Genomic DNA, 23,205 nt, shown 5'->3' with positions numbered 1-23,205 from the left:
TTTCCAGAGAATTCATTTATTCTTGTAAAAATGAGTAATATAATTATTGAAATTTAAAACTCAGTTGATAGGTTAAGTTACAGATTAGACCCAATTGAAAAGATAATGCACTGGAGAAATGTGCTAGGAAATTATTTAGAATGTAACTGTAAAACAGTATTTATCATACACTGATCAGGAGAGTAGGAAAGAGGTGGAAAGAGAGAAGAAATAAAACATAATGGAAAGGTCTCTCTACATCAAATTTGAGTCCCAGAGGAAAGAATAGAGAAAATGGAGGAAAGTTAATTTTTTTTTTTTTAAATTTTTTTTATTATTATTTTTTTTTGTGGTACGCGGGCCTCTCACTGTTGTGGCCTCTCCCGTTGCGGAGCACAGGCTCCGGACGCGCAGGCTCAGCGGCCATGGCTCACGGGCCCAAGCCGCTCCGCGGCATGTGGGATCCTCCCGGACCGGGGCACGAACCCCTGTCCCCTGCATTGGCAGGCGGACTCTCAACCACTGCGCCACCAGGGAAGCCCAAGGAAAGTTAATTTTTAAAGAAAGAGTGCCTGATGAAAAATTGGAATCTACAAAATCAAGAAAACCCCATGAATCCTAAGCAGAGTAAATAAGAAGAAATCTGCTGCTGCGCATGTAATGTGGGCAGAATACCAAAGACAAAGGATCTTAAGCACACACTGAATCAAAGACTAGAGCCCTTAACACAGGGACAACACAGCAGCTCCTCACCAGCAACAATGGGAGACTTAAGACTCTGGGAGGCCGTGCACAACGCGTTGAAAGTCAAGTTAGAATGGTGTAACTGGCAAAACCAACTTGCAAGAATGAGAGTAAAACAAAGAGAATCACAGATAAACAAAAGAAACGAGTTCCCCACCAAGAGAACTGAACTAGGTGAACTTCTAAAGGATACACTTCAAAAGCATGGGAAAGGATCCCAGAAGGTCAGTAATGTAACAGGGGCCGAGGAAAAGCACAATAATAAACATATAGATGGGAGTGTGGGAACAGGGTAGGTGGGCATTGCTGGCTCACATGCCCCCTCTAGGCTGTGTGCTCCAGAGACCGGGGACTATGAATGAAAAACAGACAAACTGACTCTGAGGGTGCCCCACAGCATCATAATACTTCCATTCAAAATCCACTGCAGAATCTGCACCACCCTATTCACTGGAGATTATTACTAGGGTTATTTCCAGAGAGAAGACTGGTCAGGTTAACCAAGGTAGCTCTGACATCTTTCTTTCAAGATATTTTTTAAGTGGTGTGTTATACATTATTGCAATCTTCAGTATTTTTCAAATACAAACAAGCAAAAAAAAGTGTTTTTATTTTGAAACCAAAAGCAGTGAATCTGGGGATCCAACAGTCATTCAGTGCTTATATTCATAACAAACACCCATGGCTTCAGGTTACAAAAAACAAAGGCTTTGAGTTGACTACAAAAGAAAAGCCATCCTCCTGAGCCTTGTTTTAGTGTTTTTTTCTACCAATTAAAGGACATCTGGACTTCCCTGGTGGCGTAGTGGTTGAGAATCCGCCTGCCAGTACAGGGGACACAGGTCCGAGCCCTGGTCCGGGAAGATCCCACATGCCGCAGAGCAGCTAAGCCTGTGCGCCACAACTACTGAGCCTGCGCTCTAGAGCCCACGAGCCATGACTACTGAGCCCGCATGCCACAACTACTGAAGTTCGCACACCTAGAGCCCTTGCTCCACAACAAGAGAAGCCACCGCATTGAGAAGCCCACGCACTGCAATGAAGAGTAGCCCCCGCTCACCGCAACAAGAGGAAGCCCTCGTGCAGCAATGAAGACCCAATGCAGCCAAAAATAAATAAATTAAATAATGTTTTAAAAATAAATAAATAATAAAAGACATATTTCTCAAAATTTCAAAAGTAATGCATGTTCACTGTAAAAAATAAAAACAGCATGGAAATGCTGATAAGTCTCATTGTCCTTCCCACCCTTCTTCCTAATCCCACATCCCTCTGAAGAGAAAGCCCCTGTTAACTTTGTCATGTCCCTTTCTGGACACTTTTCTATGTATTTATAATATATGATATGTGGTACATATGGATATGGATGTGTCATTTCTATTTAGATACACATACACACATATATCTTTGTATAAATATATGTATATATACACATTTGCATATGTGTATATGTGTGTTTACATATATATTACATGTGTCTATATATATATTACACAAATAAATATGTGTAGATATATGGATGCATACATGCATCCATATCTATATGTCTGTATCTCTCTCTGTCTGTCTGTCTCTCTCTCTCTCTCTCTCTCTCTATATATATATATATATCAATTTTTTTTTGATATGGCAATTTCACTTCTAGGAATTTATCCTATATAAATACTTACATGGGCTATATGTAAAAGAATGTCCACTGAAGTGTTATTCATAAATATAAAAAGCCAGACATATATTATATCTATGTGTATATACATAGAGAGAGAGAGGAAAACAAAGTTATTTTTCTGCTGAAGTGCATATCTAGGAGGTCTTGCATGTCAGAGTGCGCAGCCACGCTTTATCCGTGGTAGCAGCCCAGGCTGCCATATGCACACAGTCATCACTCAAATGCTCCCCTAGGGCTGGATGTCTAGATTGTTTACTTCTTTTTTTTCTTTTTATATTTACATGTGATGCTTCAGTGAACATTCTTGTACATATAATTAAGTGCAAGTACTTATGCAAGATAATTTCCTAGAGGTGGAATTACCAGATCAAGCGGTAGAGACTTTGACATCTTAATCAGTGTAGTCAAACTGTCTTCAACGCAGCCATGTCCATGTCCACTTCCACCCACTGTGTAGGAGCGTGTTGAAGGCCTACCTGGTTTCCACGTTGCTGTCATCCTTCTCTTGGTTGAATCCTCTCCCCCACGAAAGTGGGCTACTTGCCGTTTTCCAAACACCACAGCCACCTAATGTTTGCGTTCAGGGCACTCACAGCACCACCCCACAGAACACTTTCCTGGGCTAAGTTTGGGAAACGCTGTGTTAAACAATTTCCACCTGCTTTCCTTATTGCAGGGCTTCTCCGAATCCTTCACCTGCGGCACACATTTCAGGAGAGGAGAGAGCATTTTACAAACCTATTTACCCACAGAGCCCTTCTTCCATGGAGCTGGGTTCCTGAGGACTGGTTTTGTGGACGCTGGTTTCTCTCCTGTGTGGCTATTCTCGCTAGATTCTCATGAGGTGGGGTTGCCTCCATTTCAGGGATGCAGACACTCGTGCTCATCGATGGGTGAGTCACTTTCACTTACTTGGCCACCAAACAGCAGAGGTGGGAGTAGACGTTTGTGCTTCAGGTTCCAAGTCCAAGACTTTTTCCTGACTTTCTCCTACTACGTCCAAGCCCCCTTCCTAAGACCATCAGTTCTGGATCTGGGCTTCAGCTTCTTGAGCCCAGAAGCCACCTCTGGGTGATTGCAACATTGCTGAATTCCTGTGAGACTTAATTTCCTAATTTATGCAGGAAGCCCCACTTTCCCTCTCTTTCCTGGGCTCGTGATGGGTCCTAAACAAATGGTTCTGAAGAAAGGGAGAAGTTGGGACCACTTGATTTAAGTTTGAAGAGGGAAGTAAATTGCGCCTGCACCTGGGCGGAGGACACCTCCTGGCCACTCATGTTACAAGGATGCCAGGTCTCTCCCTGTACACGCACAGGTGTTTTGTTTTCCTGAGCCCCAGTTCTAGATGAGTTAATGCTGTGATTCAGTTGAGGTTCCGTCTCAGCAATTCTGAGCCTGGGAGACACCCTGTCTCTCCCCTACTCCCTGCCCCACACCTCCCCTGCACCTGGAAGGCGAGGGCAGCTGGGCTGGTGGAAGCTGGGGCTCCTCACCTGCCTGGCATTTGCCGGCACCCAAACAACTGGGTTGGGGGGGGGAAGCATGACAAGCCTTGGCAGCTGCCGAGCTACCCAGGCAGGTAGGGAAGGAGGCCATTGGGGGCTGAAACAGGGTGTGGCGACAGGTCTAACTAAGAGCTGCAAGTCCTGCCCAGACATCCGGCTGTCTCGGGAGGCCGGGTGTGCTGACAAGTGTGGGCTGACCCGGAGCCCAGGCCACTGGGCACCTGATGAGCAGTGCTGGGTGAGGGAATGGGTGGATGGAAAGCTCATATTCATTATCTGCAAAATGTGGATAATAGCAGGGTGGTTTCAGAATGAAATGACAATACATATAAGGAACTTAGAATAGTTCCAGCAAGTACTCAAAAATGCCAGGTCTGACTGTGGTGAGTCCAACACAGAGGGTCCAGTTGGTTCATCTCTTATCCTCCACAGAACTCAAAAACAACAGACAAAATCAAGAGAGCAAAAAAAATCACCTAACACCGAGTCTTCAGGAAACCCCATAGTGGAGTGCATTTTGTAGATGGGTAAACAGGCCTGGAAGGGCTGTGAGTCACCACAGATAACACCTGAGGCTGGCACATAACAAGAGGACCTGGTCCATACCCCGGCTCAGGCAGAGCTGGTTCCTTCCCTCCCTCCACCCTCTCCTTAAATCCAACACCTTGGAGAAGGCTGCTGAGGCAGGAGAAGCTGAGGTTCACACAGGAAAACACAGCCCTGAGAGGTGGGGCGGCGCCGACATTCCTTCCTTCACCAGACCCGTCCTCACTCCTGAGCCCACCTCCCACTGCCCTCTCCACTTACCGCCCCCCCTCCGTGGGGTCACCTAGGCCTCTCCTACTCCAGGAAGTCTTCCCCCAACCCTGACTCAGCTGCCTGCGGGGCTCTGGCGGCACTCCCACGCTGGGCGGCCCCATGGAAGTGGAGGGGCCTTCCTCTTCTGAATGACTTTGGTGAACCAGAGAGACTGGGAGTTACTTCCTGAGGTGTTGGCCAAAGCCAGGAGTCAACCAAAAGAATTCTTTACAGAAAGCTTCATCCAACAGCTATCACTGAGCACCTGCCAGGCACCAGGCATGTGGGCCCTGCCACTGAGAAGCCTCGGTGTGGGTGTTTCTTGACAGGTGGCTCATTCAGGGTGTTGAGTGTGGTGACCTTGACAGCACTATGGTGGCCCAGAGTACGGACCAGGTTTCAGGTCTTAAGATCAGAAGAGTGAACTCTTTAATAAGCTCCAACTTGCTTCCTTCCGTGTAAGGGGGACCTCACCCTCAAGGAGCTGCTATGGCTCTGCCAAGTTCCCTTCTGCCCTGCCCCCTCCTTGGACAGGGCTTATACCGTAGAAAAACCATGGCTCTGTCGTGTCTGCCCCTGTAAAACGTGCACCTTGCGTGATGTGGAGAAAATGCCTGTAAGCCACTGGGCACAGAGGAGGCACTCCATACACAGCTTTATTTCTCAGCCCAAATGTTCATTTTCCTTTCAAATGCAAAATGCCTCCACTTCCCAAGCAGTTTGGTCTCTGTCTGAAGGTCACAGCAAGGTCTCACGTTCCGGTTTGCCCTGCTGGCCTTTCCTGCCTGCTTCCTGCCTCCTGTGCATCCTCAGAGAGCCTCAGTGATTTGCCTGTTCACAGCTCTGTGTTCCTGAACTCTGTTCCCTCGCGTGAAACACCTTTCCTTCCCCTGCTTTGCCAATCCTTTTCACTGGGTTTGGTCCTCCTCCCCAGCATTCTCAGGCCCCCCAGGCAGCATTAATCAGCTCTTCCTCTGCTCTCCCAAAGGCTTTTCCATGCGCTTATTTCATGTTTACCTTAGCTGCCATTTCTCTTATTCTCTTTGTGTTTCTCTGGCTCTCCCTCTTCTCAACAGAGTTGGCCTTAGAGAAACTGAGCTGGGTAGAGGAGTTGTGTACTTTTTAGGGTATCATAGGGTATCAGAGCATGGAGAACGGGATCACCCCTGGAGCCCATAGCTCAGCTGGATGCAGTTTGTGGAATGCTCAGGGTCAGACTCGATGACTGCCCCGAAGCTGGTGTCCAGGAAGGAGCTGCATCGGGCCTCTCATTGTTGAGGTTCCCACCTCGCCTGGGAGTGGCCACATGCCAGTGAATCCTGCCCTGCACGTGGGTGGGGCAAGGCCAGGAGGCTGTGTGTCTCTGAGCCTGTGCAGCATGAGGCCTCCTTGGCCAGGAATCCGTCTGAATACCTTTGGCCATCAGAAGTCTTGGATCCTGGCCCTAAGCCCCTGTAGAGGCACTGAGGCTCTGCTGGAAGGATTCCTTACTCTTTAATTAGGCTAAACATATATAGGTCTCCCCAGCCACCCAGATTCAGTTTCAGGCCAGGACACAGTACACGTGGATTGTCTTTGGCTTCCCAGAACCTTTGAACATTCTCCTGTGCTGTGGACTCCCCCACTCTGAGTCCCACTCCTTCAGGTAGAAGCCAGACCTAAGCTTTATCAGCATCTTTACAGCTGCGGCACCACCTGGGCCCTGGGCCCTGCCCCATTGTTGGCAGCTGAGAACCCAGATGGACACAGGCATCATCCAGATGCCATACTGTGTTCTGGGCAGACTCCTGGTGTCCGGAGATAAATCAGAACAAGCAACTCTAATAGAGCCCCGGGGAAAAGACTACAATGAGGGGAGGTGTCCTGAGTTCTGGGAGCAGAGACTATGGAGACTGGCAGGGAGAGGCCCCGTCTTACTCATTTATTAATGACCCTGTCCTTCTGGCAGTGAGGTGTCCTATAAAGTAAACTGGATTGAATGTCTGAAAACATGAGTTGGGGGGCTTCCCTTGTGGTCCAGTGAGTAAGACTCCAAGCTCCCAATGCAGGGGGCCTGGGTTCGATCCCCGGTCAGGGAACTCGATCCCACATGCATGCCGCAACGAAGACCTGGCGCAGCCAAAGTAAATAAATAAATAAATATTTTAAAAAAATTTTTTGTAATTGGAAAAAAGAAATGAAAACATGAGTTGGAGGGAGTTGTGCCACTGTTTAATTGGTATCTTAGGCAAATCACCACATCCTCAGAGCCTCTGTTCTCTTAACATCATCCTGAAGGTAGTGGGAAGGTAAAACAAGGCAATGCATGTAAAAGAGCTTTAAAAATGGTCAAGCACTGTATTATTTTCTTTTTCCAGTGCATTTCATAGATTCTGGCACACTGTTGGCACTTGAAGGTTTCTGTTGACTAGATGAAAGAACAAATGAAAGAACAAATGAATGAACAAACAAATGGATGACCGAATGGATAAGAGGCACTCAGGAAATGCTTTATTAAAAATAAAACATATGGGGCTTCCCCGGTGGCGCAATGGTTGAGAGTCCACCTGCTGATGCAGGGGACACGAGTTCGTGCCCCAGTCCGGGAAGATCCCACATGCCATGCCGCGGAGCGGCTGGGCCCGTGAGCCATGGCCGCCGAGCCTGCGCGTCCGGAGCTTGTGCTCCGCAACGGGAGAGGCCACAACAGTGAGAGGCCCGTGTACAAAAATAAATAAATAAATAAAAATAATAAAAATAAAACATAAACAAGAAAATTGCCACTCTTGACACACTATCAGCTAATGAGCTGAGAATTTCACACACATTCCCTCACTTAATTTTCACAGTAACCTTGTAAGATGATTACTCCCTTTTTTAAAATATTTATTTATTTATTTATTTATTTTTGGCCGCATTGGGTCTTTGTTGCTGCGCGGGCTTTCTCTAGTTGCGGCAAGCGGGGGTTACTCTTCGTTGCGGTGTGTGGGGTTCTCATTGCGGTGGCTTCTCTTATTGCAGAGCACAGGCTCTAGGCACGCAGCCTTCAGTAGTTGTGGCACATGGGCTTCAGTTGTTGTGGCTCGTGGGCTCTAGAGCACAGGCTCAGTAGTTGTGGTGCATGGGCTTATTTGCTCTGCGGCATGTGGGATCTTCCCAGATCGGGGCTTGAACCCATGTTCCCTGCATTGGCAGGCAGATTCTTAACCACTGCGCCACCAGGGAAGCCCTACTCCCATTTTATAGATGAGGAAACTGAGGCCCAGAGATGTTAAGTAATTTGCCTAAGGTCATACAGCTAGTAGGTAGCAGGGCTAGGATTCACACTCCAGGCCTTTGTTCTCAGCTACTCATTATAATCCCTTCTGCAGTATATGCACAGACATTTCCCAACCTAAGTCACCCAATCTCTCATTACTAGATAAAAACACAACTATAATCCACCACTTTGATGCACCTCTTTAACTCCTGTCAGGGCCACCATTTGACTTGGCAAATCTGGAGAGCAAGTCAAGGATGGCAGTTCCTGAGAGGCCATTTCTCTGAAAAGGTCCTTGTTTCTACACTCACTGGTGACAGGAGTGAAGTCTTTCCTGCTCTCTGAATCCTTTTGACCTGGGGCCTACATGTGCCCCACGGGTTTCCAGAGCGGTACACCCAACAAATCTCTTCCTGTCATCTCATCTGCACCCGGAGGCCGGCGGGATGAAAAACATCAACTTTGTCGTAGGTATAGAGCCGGCGGGATGAAAAACATCACTTTCCTCGTGGTAAAGAGCCTGAGGTCACTGCTGCCACAAGTCCGCACAGGTATGCAAACTCAGATCTTTGAGCTCTGAGGCCAGAACCTCCTTTACCAAATGGCATGGCTTAAGATTTGAGCCCGGAAACTACCTGGACATGGGAGAGGTTTATTGGAATGGGAGAGGGGAACTGGCTCAGGCAAAGGGTCTTAGGCAGTCAGCCTTTGCTCAATTGATTCTTTTGGGGCCCTTGCAAGGGACAGTGTGTGTGTCCAGGATAACAGCTTTGGTGCCCCCATCGTGTGGCAGATGGAAGGACTCGGAAGTGGAGCAGGAAAAATACTTTCCCGTACAGCGGCTGGGATGTCCCTGGGGGAGAAGGAATAGAGTCTAGGTGTGTCAGACATGAAGTCAGCTAAACCAAGGGGAGCCAAACAGCAGCAAGAATCAGGGGCGTTGGGGTAGAAGGCCAGTATCTGGGTCCTCGGTTTGCTCTGACCGCTGTGCACATACAGAGGATGCTACTTTTGGACCAGACAGTGCTGTATCCATGGGGACATCTAGGCCTAGTGATGCTCAGGAGAGATGAGAAACCCCAGGACTTTTAAGAGATCTGGGTCAATCCTGTTTTCATTCTCTTCCCTGCTGGCTGCTTTGAGCAGTTTAATTTAACTGAAAGGCAAAATCCTTTAATCACCAGCTCTAAATCAAGGTATGACATTTGGGGTAATGGAGCGGGGGAGGGCCGTGACCAGTGGGTAAGGTGAGGCTGCAGGGAGACAGGGCCTGGGGAGGGGTCTGAGTTTGATCTTAGCTGCTGACAGGAGAGCCTGGGCTTCCCATTAGCCCTTAGTCGCTAACAGTATTGGCTGCAGACGCTCCAAGGACTAGGAAGGAGAGACTTGGTAAATTATGGTTTACCTTTAAAGACAGCATTTGGAAACACATGTCCACGCAAGGGCACGTATGTGAATGTTCATAACAACATTATTCATAATACCAAAAACTGGAAACAATTCAGGTGTCCATTGTTGGTGAGTGGACAAACCAATTGTGATGCACCCACACAATGGAATAGTACTCAGCAGTAAAGAGGAATGAACTCCTGACACATGCTACGACATGGATGAACTTCAAAAACATTATGCTGGGGCTTCTCTGGTGGCACAGTGGTTGAGAGTCCACCTGCCGATGCAGGGGACACGGGTTCGTGTCCCAGTCTGGGAAGATCCCACATGCCGTGGAGCGGCTGGGCCCGTGAGCTGTGGCTGCTGAGCCTGCGCGTCCAGAGCCTGTGCTCCGCAACGGGAGAGGCCACAACAGTGAGAGGCCCGCGTACCGCAAAAAATAAATAAATAAATAAATTATGCTGACCAGAAGAAGCTGGCCACAAAAGACCACAAATTATATGAGTCCATGTATGTGAAATTTCTTGTAAAAACAAAACTTAGAGACAGAAAGCAGACCAGTGGTTGCCTGGAGCTTGGAGTGGACACGGATTGACCGCAGATGGCCCAAGAGAACTTTTTGGAGTGGTGGGAATATTGTAAAACTGGATTGTGGAGATGGTTGCACAATTCTGTAAATTTACTAAAGCTTATCAAACTGTACACCTTAAAATGGGTGAATTTTTTGTTATGTCAATTATAATATAATAAATACTTGAAGTTTTTCACTTTTGACAAGTCCATCCTGGAGCTCCCCTGTGTGCCACCTCCTCCTCACAAGGGAGATGAGGGTTCTCCAAGAGTAGCCTCTGGACCACTGGAGCAGCAGCCCCTGGGGGCTTGTTAGCAATGCAAATCTCAGAACTGCTGAATCAGATACTGTGGTGGTGAGGCCCAGAAATGGGAACTTGAACTCCCCTCCAGGGGAGAGAGAACCATGGTGTAATGGAAGGGGGAGAGGAGAGCAGAAAGGTCATTGATGTTGAGCACCCACTGTGTGCAGCCACCGGCCATGCCCGGAATGATACCATCCTCACAGCAACCGTGTGACATCAATATTATTGGCCCCATTTTGCAGACAAAGAAATGAAGGTTCAGAGAGGCTGACAGACTTGCCAGTTAACGAAAGGAGAGAGCTGGGATCGAACAACCAAGTTTCTGACTTGAAACACACCTGCTGCACTTGTGTGGATCTTGTGAATGTGAGCACCTTTCGCAGCACCTGGAAGCCCAGGGCGGAGACAGGAGAATCTCAATAAACACAGCCCCTCAGGTTCTATCTTGGCACTAAGTGTGGGTATGAAGAAATAAACAGTCAGCAGAGCACTGAAACTGGCCCAGTATTTTCCTCAAGGCTGAGGCAGCAGTCTTTGTTTAAAGTTATATTGTTTACTCCCAAGGGACGAAGGGGTGGGGGAATTTGGAACTAGATGCTTGGACGGAAGCCCAGGAGGTCCTAGCTCAGTTCCTTGGGAGCCTGGAATGCAAAGGGTTGGGGATATAGAGAGAACGGAACTTGGGGATCCTGGCCAGAAAACATGAGAGCCGCTGGAGACCCGGGAGGGCTGGTCTGTGGTTTCCAGATGCACAGATGACATCATGTCTGCCTGGCCTGCAGACACCAGTCCTGCATGGAGTGGCCCTTCCAAACAGTGGTGCCAGCTTTGTCCTGGAGCTGCTCAGGAAACTGAGGTTGAGCTGAGGCCTCCCTGGTTAAACCCAGCACTACCAGAAGCTTGGCTCAATGCCATACTTTAGGCTACCCCACGTGAGGTCTCTTCCTGTGGTCTTTCAGTACTGGTTGCTGCTGTCCGTTTGCCTTTGCATGCCCCTCCCACGCAAGGTTCACAACTCCTGCCTTTCCTACTCTGATCCTGTTGACTGTTAGACTGAATTGAATAGAGAAACTCTTCTAGCCCAATTATTTTTTTGGATGCGCCGGGTCTTAGTTGCGGTAGGAGGGCTCCTTAGTTGTGACATGCGAACTCTTAGTTGCAGCATGCATGTGGGATCTAGTTTCTAGACCAGGGATTGAACCCAGGCTCCCTGCATTGGCAGTGCAGAATCTTAACCACTGCGCCACCAGGGAAGTCCCTAGCCCAACTACTTAAATGGGCAGAGAGGTTAGGGACTTACTCTAGGTAAAGGCAGGGCCAATACCAGAATCCAGAATCCTGGCCATGGAGTTATTTAATAATAATAATACCTATTATTTGTGTAGGGTTTGATCATTTACAAAGCACTTTCATGTGTTATCTATCTCCCTTGACCCTCTCACTAACCCTGTGCTTGATTTATAGATGAGCAACTTGGGGTTTATGGAACTTAACTGACTTGCCCAAGATCACTCCCTGGTGAGTGACAAAGCCAGTGCTCACAGCCAGGTGCTTTGGCCCCAAATTACTTGTGCAGCGCTTCATTCCTGATGATGTGAGCAACATCACCGGCACCCAGGGAAGAGCCAGGGGAGTCGCATGAAGCACAGCCCCCTTAGGTTCTACCTTGGAACAAATTGTGTGTCTTTTTCCTGCCCTTTAGCTGAACAGGGCCTTCTCCAGTGACTTTCCAGTCTAAACTGGGCAGGTGAGTCCCAAGCTTGAGCAACTGACCTGGGCAAGAGCTTCTTCTGACTGCTGAGAATGGGACTGGACTGGTAAGTGTGTGACCTGCCCCCCAGGTCCATGGCAGCCTGGAAACAGCCCTCTGCTCCTGCTCACTGTGTTCCTCTCCTTCGGTCTTCTCTGGTTTTTCACATGCTGTAGATGACAAAACCCACAACCTCTCATGGTCAACCTACTCTCCCCTCCAATAGAGCTGAAACATGATGATGATGAGCCTTGATTCCACTTACCAGGGTATGCTGGGTTCTGGTACATCATCTAAAGTCCTCACAGCTCATTATGAAGGAGCCAGGACTGGAGCCCAGAAACAGGGTGATGCTGGCATGTACAGCATCATACTTATCTCCCATGCTTTTAAGGAAGGATGCTGAACACACCCATGAGTCTCAGGCCTGGGACAGGCAGGTACAGAGTGTGGGTGCTGTATCCCCTTGTGGGATCTCAGAGAAGTTCTCTGGGGCAGGGGCTTCCTTCCATACATAAACTGTTAACCATGCCTCTAGGCAGTGTTTTCCTCAGCTGGGTGTCCTGAAGAGCCAGACTAGGCTGCCATGTCCCTCTCTTCAGGCTGGGTCTTGGGCATGAGTGCCGATTGCCTGGGATTCCCCATTGACATCAGTGCTGATCTCTGGCTGGGTTCTGGGGTGATATGTGCCAGGAGAAATGCCTGGAGGTGGTTTTCACCAACCTGCTTGAGCAGAGAGGGGTGTGGCCTGTCATGATGCAAGAGTCAGATGTGTGTTCCTAGCTATGGCTTCAGACTCCCTGAGTTCATCTCCTTTGACTCACTTGTGCACCCTTTTTTTTTTTTTATATCCTGTCTCCTTCCAGAAAGTGTCAGAAGCAGACTTTTCTTTTTTTTCTTTTTTTTTTAAAGAAGATGTTGGGGGTAGGAGTTTATTAATTAATTTGTTTGTTTTTGCTGTGTTGCGTCTTCGTTTCTGTGTGTGGGCCTTCTCTAGTTGCGGCAAGCGGGGGCCACTCTTCATCGCCGTTGTGCACCCTTTTATTTTTATTATTAAAAAAAATTTTAGTTGAATAAATTTGATGTGTAACATTGTATAATTTTAAGGTATACAAGGTGTTACTTTGATACATTTAGATATTGTGATATGATTGCTGATACAGCAATATTTATCTCATTTATAATGATAGTACAATATTCTTGTTTATATTTATTATACTGTGCTTACCCGCCCCTTACAATGGGCTTTCCAGGCCAAGAAAATGTGCTGACCAAGGTCATATCCCTTCTCTGTCTAGAGAACACACAGTCCACCCACTCCTGCCCAAGGGACAGATGGAGTCAGGGCCCAAGACTTCAAGGAAGGCAAAAGCCACAGTCATAGCTATAAAGAAGACCCAAGTGAGCCCTTTCATTGTAGAGAGAAACAGGCACCGACAGAGGTAGAAGGATTCGGCATGTCAACGCTGAGGCATCAAGAAACACTCATTATGCTCAAAGTAAGGATGCTCATAACACAATCATTTTTATCAAAAAGCATTTGAGACTTCCCTGGTGGTCCAGTGGTTAGGACTCCATGCTTCCACTGCCGGGGGCTCGGGTTTGATCCCTAGTCGGGGAACTAGATCCCACTTGCCGCAACTGAAAGATCCTGCATGCTTCACCCGAAGATCCCAAGTGCTGCAACTAAGACCTGGTGCAGCCAAATAAATAAATAAATAAATTCTTTTAAAAAAGACATTAGCAATTATACTCCAATAAAGAGGTTAAAAAAAAAGACATTAAAAAAAAAGAATGCAGTTCTGATGTATGCTACAACATGGATGAACATTGAAGACATTATGCTAACTGAAATAAGCCAGCCATAAAAAACAAATACTGTATGATTCTACTTATATGTTATACCTAGAGTAGTCAAATTCATAGATAGAAGATAGAACAATGGTTACCAGGGACTGGGGCAGGGAGACTGGGGAGTTAGTGTTCAATGGGTAGAGAATTCCAATATGGGATGATGAAAAAGTTCTGGAGATTGGGCTTCCCTGGTGGCGCAGTGGTTAAGAGTCCGCCTGCCGATGCAGGGGACGCGGGTTCGTGCCCGGTCCGCGAAGATCCCACATGCCGCGGAGCAGTTGGGCCCGTGAGCCATGGCCGCTGAGCCTGCGCGTCCGGAGCCTGTGCTCCATAACGGGAGAGGCCACAACAGTGAGGGGCCCGCGTACCGCAAAAAAAAATAATAATAAGAAAAAAAAAAGTTCTGGAGATGGATAGTGGTGTGGGTTGCAGAAGAATGTGAGGGTACTTAATGCCACTGAACTGTACACTTAAAAATTATTAAAATGGTAAGTTTTATACTACATATATTTTACAACAACTTAAAAAAAAAGTGTTAAGAGAGCTTAATGCCTGAATCCAAACTCTACCACTGAGAAAGTTCAGGAAGGTAAGCTGTTACTTTGTCAAGTAAGTTTGGCAAGTAAAATGCTGCTCAGTACTTGTTTGAAATCCCACCGCCCAATGAGACTTTTCACTGTGATATTGTGATTTATAATAGATATATATTTGACCTTCATCTCCATTCCTGGCACAGAGTTCCTAAATCTCTTGAAGTTTCCTAAGCGGAAAGATCAATAAAGATATCTTGATATTCATAACAAACTCTGGTCAACCACACCCAAGTTAAGTCAACCTAGTGACTTTTGGAAAGCACCTAAGGATAGAGGTTGGTTGCCAGGGAAACTAACCAGGTGATTAGAGGTTGGAACTCTCATCCCACCCCCTTGACCTCTGGGGAGGGCAGAGGGGCTGGGGGTTGAATCAATCGCCAGAGATTTAATAGATCCCATCTGTGTAAAGCAGTCTCCATAAAAATTCTAAAGGAGGGGTTTGGAAAGCTTCATTCACATGTTCATTTGCATAATGTACATTTCTTGAATGATAACTATGCACATGACACTTTGTATACTAGTTATGTGGGGAATACAGACGCATATAAGACATCTTCCCCAAGGGGACTACAGCAACTAACCTGAGAGGTAATGAACATGAATAATCATAGTACAAGGAAGATGTTAAGTGGTCAAGCTAAGGTTGAGATAAAGCTTTATAGGAGTTCAGAGATGAGAAAGCTCATTTCCAATGGGGCAGTCAGAAAAGGCTTCATGGAGGAGGTTCAGGGCTGAAGGAGAATGGTCAATTCAAAAATGTACAGGATCAAAAAAAAAAAAAATGTACAGGATCTAGCTATAAGGGGTGGGCTGGGGCGAGCTTTCTGGGTGAGGGCACAATGTGGGCCAAAGCAGGATCTGTAAATGTTTGGAGTGTGTGACCCCTTAAGCTCCTCAGGACAGTGGCCAGGCTGATCTAGCCGGTTCACTGCCCTATCCCGTGTATGGCCTGGGCTGGTACACAAGGTACTCAGCAGAAATGTGTTGCTTTGAACATTTAGTGGTTCAGTATGGCTGGAGCAGAGGGAGCTTTCTGAGAGGCAATGGGGAAGAGGATAATGTCTTAGTTATCCACTGCTGTGCAACAAATTACCCAAAACTTAGTGGCTTAATTCAACAAGAAACATTCATTATCTCTCACAGTTTCTGTGGATCAGGATATCGAGAATGGCTTGGCTGGCCAGTCCTGGCTTGAAGTCTCAAGCATTGTGGTCATGCATGGGCAGGGGCTGCAGTCATCTGAAGGCTTGACTAAGGCTGGGGCATCCCCTTCCACGGGGCTCACTCACTCATCTGGCCAGCTGGTGCTGGCTTTGATGGTGAGAGACCTCCCTTCCTTCCCGCAGGGGCTCCTCCACAGGGCTGCATAAGTGTCCTAAAGCCATGGTGACTGACGTCCTCCAGAGTGAGCGGTCCGAGAGGAAGGAACCAGGAGGAAGCTATAACTTTTTATGTGTTGGCCTCCAAAGTCAGAGCACTGCTTCTGCCACATTCTATGCAGTAGAAGCAAGTCGTTAAGTCTGGCCCGCATTCAAGGGGAGAAGAACAAGGCTCCACCTTTGAAAGGGAAAAGTGTCTAAGAATTTTTGGACATATTTTTAAGTAACCACAGATAATGAGGATGGGAAGGTTTGTCTGTTCAGAAGTCATGGGCTCTCCAAGCTGAGTGGGACTCCAGGGGACCCAGCCTCCCATGGGGATCCAGCAGTCCTGCCCCCATGTCATCTATTTAGGGGACCATGTGCCCTGGCAGTAGTTGAGGCAGTATAAGTACACAACCCAGTGAAGACACAGCACCACTTGCTGTGGATGGAGGAATCAGAGGTGGCTTGGACCAGGGCAGAAGGTGCTCATCATCTGGTGAACACATAACCCGAGGACATGAACCTCTTCCCCCGAGTAGAGTCAGGGAAGGGCCGCCAGGGGTGGCATCTGAGCTGCATTCTTCTGAAGCTTTTATTGAGCCCACAAGTGCGGTGCTGGGGGTATCCGTGGAAGATAGACTGCACATGGCTTGCCTGCTCAGATAGCATGGGAAGCTGCTCCTGGGAGCCGAGGCCTAGAGGGACCTCCACCCACCAAAGGGAGTCTACTCTCCTCTCTGCTCCTACTTCTCTGAACATGCCCGCCCTGCATGTGCCTTGCCATTTCTCAGCTTCCTGACTCTGCATCTTTGAGAGACCCCAGAAGGCCCTCCCTTGCCTCTTTCCCACCAGTTGACTCTCAGGTGAAGCTTCAGGATTAGCTTAGTGAATGGATGAGTCTGGGGAATTCCTACTGTCCCTCAGGAAGCAGCAAATGCCACCTCTAGGCCTTTTCCTTTTGCCACCCCAGACTGGTGAGCAACCCTGCCCACCCCCACCTTCCCATGTGTGTGCCAGGACCCTGGGACAGACTTCTCAGGGCCTGAGTTGACTCTAGCTGTGGGGATTATAGTATATATTTTTAAAAGTCAGTGCTGGGCATATAGGACACCAAGTAATTCTTCCTTTTGATACTTTGATTGTCAATTTCTGGGATTTGGCTGTGTGACCTTGGACAAGTTATGTAGCTTCTCTGGGCCTTCAGTTCCTTAACTGTCAGAAGGGGAACAGATACCAGCCTCACTGTGAGAATTAAAGGAGATTATGTGTGTGAAACTTTGAGCTTTTCCTAGAACTCAGTCAGGGTTGGGGAAATGGGGCATTTCTGTCCTGTCTTGCTTGCAGGGCTGGTGTGAAGATTGGAAACAGATGTCGTGGGTGCTGGACCAAGGAGGGCTGTGACTGTCCTGTATCCTTTTCAGGTAAGTCACTACCTGTCCTCTGTGAACTTGGGGAAATGGAGCTTTGGCCAATTTAACAAGCCTCTGGTGAGAGCCTGCTCTAGAAAGATGTTCTGAGAGGAGACAAAGATGAAGGGATTCTTTTAAAAGATGCCTGCCTTAGCTCCATGGCACTTCTTCACTTAGCAGGCGGATTCTTAAGGTGTGGAGGAGAGAAGATGAGTCCCCAGGCTGTGCATTCACACATCACTTTCTTGTTATTCTTACAACCAGGGCAGTGGGAATTGTTACCCCTTTCACACTTTCAGCCCCTGAAGCTCAGAGGCTCCTGACCTGCCAGCAGGGCTCTTTCAAGCCTCAGCCCAGATCAGCCAGGAGCTGGAGCTGGACTCCGCAGTGACACCCCTGACTGGGGAGGAAAGAGGTAAGATAGGAAAACGACAGTGGGGGCTGTGATCAGAAAGACACCTGCACATCAAGGGGAAAATTAACATTTGAGAGAGAGCCTGGCAGGCTGGTTGCAAGAAGCCTGGAGTAGGGATTCCCTGGCGTTCCATTGGTTAGGACTCCGCGCTTCCAATGCAGGGGGCATGGGTTCAATCCCTGGTCAGGGAACTGAGACCCTGCAAGCTGCATGGCAAAGCCAAAAAAAAAAAAAAAAGAAAAGAAAGAAAAAGAAAGAAAAGAAAAAGACTGGAGTAGAGAAGTCTCAAAACTGGAAGGAACCACAGGGAACAGTGGGGCCAGCACAACTGATTTACAGGTGAGGGATCTGGGCCGCAGCGAGGGATGGTGGCAACAGCAGGACTGGAAAGCAGGCTTCCTGACTCCCAGTGTGTTCATTCCGGAGGGTGCTGAGGGTGAGCTGCAGCTTCTGGGCTGTGGCTGAGGGCCAGAGGGGAGGTCAACGGGCAGCCTAGACCTTCAAAGGGAACAGGAAGTCTTTAGGGAGATCAAAGTTACTAGAGAGCTGGGAATTAAGACAAACTGAATTATCTCCCTGATTCACTTTCAGACTTCTCACCTCCGGGAAGGTCATGTCTTGACCGCTTTTCTGTCACAAAAATTGCCCTCCTTGTCAGCTGGCTAATAAAAGCAATAGAAAACTTTGACTTGTTCTCCCCACTGCTGGCTGTTCTTCGCATTGCTGGCTCTCTCCACTGCCTTCCTCTACTCTGGCTGTCAGATGTCAAAGCCTTACACAAACACACACTCAGTGGCTCCCCATTGTTTACTGAGTCAAAACCACATGCTCTTGTCTGTCTTTTAATTCCCATCCCAGCCTGAGCACAGTTCAACTCATCGGCCTCCTCTCTTGCCATTCTGTCCCCAAAGTCTCTCTGCTCCCTTGCAGCTTCCCAAAAGAGCCTAGCATTTTCATGCTGCCCTGTTTTACCTACTGGGATACCCTTTTCCCCCTTTCCCTCTTCTGCATTTAAAATCTTATCTTTTAGGCCCATTTCCTAGGACTCCTCCTCTCTGAGACTCTGCTTGACCCCTGCCACCATCCACCCGCAGCAGAAGTAATCACTTTCTCCTCTCCACTCCCACAACAGAGAAAACTGGTTATTTCTCTACCACATCATTTATCAAACTCTGACTCGCACTGTACAGTACTGGCTTTCCACTCCAACATTTTATTATGAAATATTTCACATGTACAGCAAAGCTGAGAGAATTTTCCAGTTAACTCCCATTTCTCTGACATCTTGTTTCTACCGTTAATACTTTATCATCCTTGTTTTATCACATATCTGTCCATCTATCCATGCTGCTATCCATCTATTTTTTTAAATAAATTTATTTATTTTATTTATATTTGGCTGCGTTGGGTCTTCGTTGCTGCGTGCGAGCTTTCTCTAGCTGTGGTGAGCAGGGGCTACTCTTTGTTGCGGTGCACGGGCTTCTCATTGCGGTGGCTTCTCTTCTTGAGGAGTGTGGGCTCTAGGGGCGCGGGCTTCAGTAATTGTGGCACTTGGGCTCAGTAGCTGTGGCTCGTGGGCTCTAGAGTGCAGGCTCAATAGTTGTGGCGCATGGGTTTAGTTGCTCCGTGGCATGTGGGAATCTTCCTGGACCAGGGCTTGAACCGGTGTCCCCTGCGTTGGCAGGCGGATTCTTAACCCCTGAGCCACCAGGGAAGTCCTGCCATAAACATTCTTAAAGAAATCTTTGTGTGGATGTATGTTTTAATTTGGGGAGGGGGTAAGTACTAGGAGTGGAAGGAGTGGAACTTTTTCTTCCTCTAGATTGTGAGCTTTTTGAGGGCTGATGTATTTAGTCTCTACCTCTAGGCTAGTCTTTAGCCTCCACCATAGTGCCTTGGTATGTGGTAGATTCTCAGCATATGTTTGTTGAAATGAAACATAATTCAAGCACAACCTAATTTTCCTGTATTCTGTATAATATGTAACTCTCATTTAGCACTCTGTGGGCCCAGTAAGATGAGCATTGTTTCTTAATCTTCCCAATGAGCCGCTAAGGCAAGAATTAGGGACCAGAGGCTGCAAGAAGTTAGGTGAGCTGTTGGAGGTCACAGATCAGGTGAGGGGAAGAGAGAGAGATAGAATTTGAAACAGACACTGTTTTTTTGTTTGTTTTGTTTTATAATTTTTAAAAAAACATTTACTTATTTAGGCTGCGCCAGGTCCTAGTTGCAGCACGCAGACTCTTAGTTGTGGCATACATGTGGGATCTAGTTCCCTGACCAGGGACTGAACCCAGGCTCCCTGCATTGGGAGTGTGGAGTCTTACCCACTGGACCACCAGGGAAGTCCTGAAACAGACACTGTGTGAAGCCCCTGCATAGAGGAATCTCTGTGCCACTTTACTTCTCTGAGGGTCTCAGCTCCTTTAGCTGAAACACTTGGAGTTACTGTTCCAGTTCACCTTTATCTGCTCTTAGGGGCTGGGCAATGTTGGCTATCTCCTTTCCCTCCATTAGACATGAATGATTGTTTTCTAGTGGAACTCCAGATCTCACTTATCTTGATAGAGATCAACACTGCACCCCTGCGGAAGGGAGGGATATAGTTGACAACAAAATGCTGAGTGTCAACAGGTAACTGTGGAAGGAGCGGTGGAATGGAAAATACACCACTGTGCAGTCATCATAGGAAAGGTTGGTTTAGGCAAGAATCATCAATGGATGACGAATCTGGGGAATAACTTTGATAAGGAGCAGGATCTGAGCATGTGACAAAGCATCTCTCCACAGATTGCCTATTAGTTGCAAGGGAAAAAATAGTAACAGTACACTGGAGAAATCAGAACACACCTTGTCTCAATGATCAAAATTAACATCACCAGTGATGGGCAGATGGACATGGCATGCCTCCTAGTATGATATTCTGAGGACATGCCATTGTTCATGCAGTATTCTGACTGGGATGTATTGATATAAGCTGAATCTAACCACGAGAAAACATCAGACTCCCCAGATGAGATACATTCTAATTTAAAAAAGGGGAATATTGAAGAATTTGTATTCTTCAAAAATGTTAATGTCATTAAAAAACACACACATATACACACACACAAAGGCTGTGAAAATATTCCACATTAAAGAAAACTAAAGAGACATGACAACGAAATGTGACGTTTGATCCTGGACTGGGTCCTGTTTCGGAGGAAGAAGAAAAATACTTTAAGGGACATTACTGGGTCAATTGACAAAATTGGAATATGAATGGTAGATTAGATAGAACTGAGTCAATGTAAATTTACTGAGGTTGGGACTTCCCTCGTGATGCAGTAGTAGTTAAGACTCTGTGCTCCCAATGCAGGGGGCCCGGGTTCGATCCCTGGTCAGGGAACTAGATCCCGCTTTCATGCCGCAACTAAGAGTGCACATGCCACAACTAAGAAGTCCACATGCTGCAACTAAGAAGGCCACATGCTGCAACTAAGAAGCCTGCATGCCACAACTATGAGCTCGCATGCCGCAACTAAAAATAATAAATAAATAAATACATTTACTGAGGTTGAAATCTGTATTGTGGTTATAAGAAATAGCATCATTAGGAACACATGCTGAACTATTTAGGGGTAAAAAGCTATGATGCATGTGATCTACACTCAAACTCCAAATATATTATTTGTGTGTGGTGTGTGTGTGTGTGTGTGTGCAGCACATAATCAAGCAAATGGGAAAAATCTGAAAAAGAGGTGAATTTTGGTAAAGGGTACATGAGCGTGCTATGCACTATTTTTATCCTTGCAACTTTGTATGTTTAAAATTATTTCCAAATAAAAATTTCAGAAAATGCTCCCCCGCAAAGTCCCCGGAATCCTAATTCAATCAGTGTGGACTGTGCCCACAGGAATTCCATGAACGTGGGTAGCTCTTTCCTAAATATAAGTTAGTTTGTCCCAACCTGCCAAATCTTTGATCCCAAGCTAAGTGAAGAAGTGCCATGGAGCTAAGGCAGGCATCTTTTAAAAGAATCCCTTCATCTTTGTCTCCTCTCAGAACATCTTTCTAGAGCAGGCTCTCACCAGAGGCTTGTTAAATTGGCCAAAGCTGCTTTCTGGCTTCAGAGTGACGGATGGTGAGCTCTGAATAGAAGGTCTGAAGTCTGGGTCCTGCCTCCTCCTCTCCTGCTGATCTGGTGCGTGATGTTGGCCTCTTATCTGTGGGTGAAGGATTTGGACCAGAGCACAGGCTGCAAATTGGCAACCCAAGAGCCACTGGTCCACAGCTGTGTTTGGCCTAGACAGTATTTTTGTTTTTTTTTTTTTTTTGCGGTACGCGGGCCTCTCACTGTTGTGGCCTCTCCCATTGCGGAGCACAGGCTCCAGACGCGCAGGCTCAGCAGCCATGGCACACGGGCCCAGCCGCTCCACGGCATGTGGGATCTTCCCGGACTGGGGCACAAACCCGTGTCCCCTGCATCGGCAGGCGGACTCTCAACCACTGCGCCACCAGGGAAGCCCGAGAGTATTTTTAAAAAGGCTGAATTAGTTGTCGACACTCAACAACCAGGACACTGTACATAAACGTTTGGCTCCAGTGTGACCACACTGGGCCCACATTTCCAGGAACGGGCAGCAATTGGCTGGAGTTGGGGTCAGCGCCCTCCTGCTCCTTACAGTCCCCACCCCACTCTTTTATATTGTGACTAAACAATTTCCTCATTTTCAACTTCTGCTGGGCCTTTGGACTGGAAGATCTCTAAGGGCCTTCCAGTTCACATCTTCTCTGACCATGGCTTATCTCTTTAGGGGCTTCAGATGCTGAACAAGAGGTTGGATGGAGTGAAGAGTGAGGTGAAGAAGCAATAACAGAACCAGGATGAGAGTTGTCTCAAGCATATTGGGACAAAGGGCCAGATTCTGGTTCAACATGGTGATATATCCAGTGGAGCTCTGGATGGGATGTGATGCTTGGAGTCAGAGTTGGGGAGAAGCTAGGAGGTTTTATTGAGACTGAGGGTTCAGAATGGAAAATGGAAGAAGAATTGGGGGAAAGCCAGGTGTCTGCTGAGCTGGCCAAGTGCCTGGAACTGAGGGCATTACTCTGAGCAGTCACAGTGATAGGGTCACAGTTGAGAGCAGTTTTGACTTGTAGCCAGGAAGTGGATCCTGGAGAGAAAAAGGAAAGAGGAAACAAAATAATCAAGGTGTAGTGGAAAGAGCACTGAACAAGGAGTCAAAGGTTGGGCTTCTAGATCCAGATCTACCACTTACTAAGTGTTTGCTTGTAGGCGTATCACTCCATATCCCTGAATCTGTTTCCTCAGTTTCCAAATAGGGATGATAATACTAGCCCTGCCTATCTCAGAGTTATAGAAAGCTTAACTGTAATACCAGAGAGCAAATCATTTAGCAACCAGGGAAGTACCATCCCAATGTGAGATGAAATTCAGAAGGTGTAATGCAGTCTTAGAATGTCAGGGCTTGAAGGGCCCTTTGAACATCTGCAACCCTCTCATTTCACAAATGATGAATTTGAGACCCCAAGAGGAGAAATTACACAGCAACTGTAGGGCAGAGGTGGGCACAGTGCTCCATTAGTTTTAGAGTAAAACCCCCTTTGTGCTCCCTCT

The sequence above is a fragment of the Delphinus delphis genome, chromosome 10 (genome assembly GCF_949987515.2).
Source record: "Delphinus delphis chromosome 10, mDelDel1.2, whole genome shotgun sequence".
Lineage (NCBI taxonomy): Eukaryota > Metazoa > Chordata > Mammalia > Artiodactyla > Delphinidae > Delphinus > Delphinus delphis.
Note: the sequence above shows the minus strand (reverse complement) of the source record.